The 1,946-nt window shown below is 27.8% G+C and overlaps 1 pseudogene; it reads right to left on the reverse strand.

The window, feature by feature from the left end:
• Positions 1 to 1,026: 1,026 nt before the first annotated feature.
• Positions 1,027 to 1,701, reverse strand: LOC108451431 (linoleate 9S-lipoxygenase 5-like; annotated as a pseudogene).
• Between the last annotated feature and the right edge of the window lie 245 nt (positions 1,702 to 1,946).

Raw genomic sequence — 1,946 nt, forward strand, 5'->3', positions numbered from 1 at the left:
TTCAATTTTATAAAAAAATATTATTTTATTTATTTTTAATTTTTTAAAATTTAAAATTTATATTTTTGATCAAATCATCCAAAATATTAAAAAATTAATGTTTGTTAACTTTCTTGATGTGGCATATACATGTTAATGTTTTTAAAAAATTCATACTTTTTGAACTTTTAAAATTTTAAAAATTAATTAAATGTTAATGTATCATCTAGGTGTTTATCTATGATGCATGTCAGGAAGGTTAAAAGATATTAACTTTTCCATCCATTTTGGGGTGATTTGATAAAAATAGTAAATTTAAGGGCTAAAAAAATGAAAAATTAAATGAAAGGCTAAAATAATTTTTTAAAGTTGGAGGACGAAATAAGTTATTAGTCCTATCTAATATAAAGATAGAGTAATTGTACAAAAGAATATTTACAATAATTTTAAAAATATGAAAAACATTTGAGCTAAAACAATAAAAATCTAAAGAACCCTAAAAAAATCTGGTTCTAATTCATGAAAAATTTCAATGTGTTTCTTCTCTTTCTAGTTTGTAAATTTATTTTATAAGTATTTTTATTATCTTCACGAAGTTTGCTTGTCACAACTGAAATTCCACCTGCCACCAGTAATTTCTCTTGAAAAATAGGTGACTTTTCGTTGGCTTCTTATATATTTTTGTTTTGAAAATATTTTAAAATAATAAATAATTTCACAAATTGATTTGGACCATCTTTTAAGTTTCACAAATTAATTTAATACAATTAAATTATTATAGTCAAATTATCATTATTATAATATTCAACATTATTGCTTAATATTCTTTCTCACATATGAGTATTAAATAAAATAAATTAGACAAATAATCACTCTAATTATTGATAAATTTTTATTTAAAGTACACAAAATTATAATTCGATAATTTTGATCACTCTCATTAAAATTATAATAGATAAATTAACCTGATAGTTAAAAATCAATATAATAACAAATTTAGTCTTCAACTTTTACATATTATATCGATTCAATCATAATTTTAAAAAATTAATCCTTTTCCATAATGCTACTCTCAATCTCCGCCAGCTTCTTCCCAAATCTTTCGAATGCGGCTAAGGGCTCATCGTCGGTGGCCCATTCCGCCGTATCTCTTTGCCCAAGGTATATTTCATCGGTTGAATGTCTTGATAAGACTTCTATAAAGGATACACCCAGTAAAGTTTGGAACTGTGCAGTGATTGTTTTCAAGAAAGCCAAGTCTAGGTCGTTCTCAAGCTCGTCGTATTCTTTGGTGCTTGGTTCTGGCTTGAACTGACGGCTGACTGTTGGTCTTTTTGGCAGGTATCCAACGTATGGGTATTGTCCGAAATTGACAGCTGCGTGGAAAGCGGAAGCTATCCATGTGATGATGGTGCATGCTTGGGTGAGATCGATTAATGTGTTCATCTCCAGTCACCATGTTTCGTGTCTTAAATCACCGTGGCCTTCGTTTTTGACCTCCGACCACGATGATTGGATTTCAGTGTCGTTTTTAACTGTTTCATCTGATGAGTAGTAGAAAGAACAGGACTGGGTGACCCAGGTTTCAATGGTTGACCAGATTTCTAACCCATCAACGGCGTATGGGTAATCGTTTATCATCAATTTCAGCCCATGGGGACAGATCAAGTCCGGCACTGCTTGAAATTTTAATAAAGGATATCTTTCAATCTTGTAACACATTCATTAAACTTTTATCATAATATTTTATTCACATATTAAATTATTTCACACTTAAATTTTTGTACATTTTAAATTTACTTCTTATTGTCATGTAATTTATTTTTCACCGTATAAGTACTTTAATCAAATAATTCATTATAATATCTTATTTCACATAACAAATTTTTATGCATATGATTTCTTTTATTTTAATTATAAATTTTCACAAATTTTACAATTTAATCCTTAGCATCATGAAGATTCAT

The sequence above is a fragment of the Gossypium arboreum genome, chromosome 5 (genome assembly GCF_025698485.1).
Source record: "Gossypium arboreum isolate Shixiya-1 chromosome 5, ASM2569848v2, whole genome shotgun sequence".
Lineage (NCBI taxonomy): Eukaryota > Viridiplantae > Streptophyta > Magnoliopsida > Malvales > Malvaceae > Gossypium > Gossypium arboreum.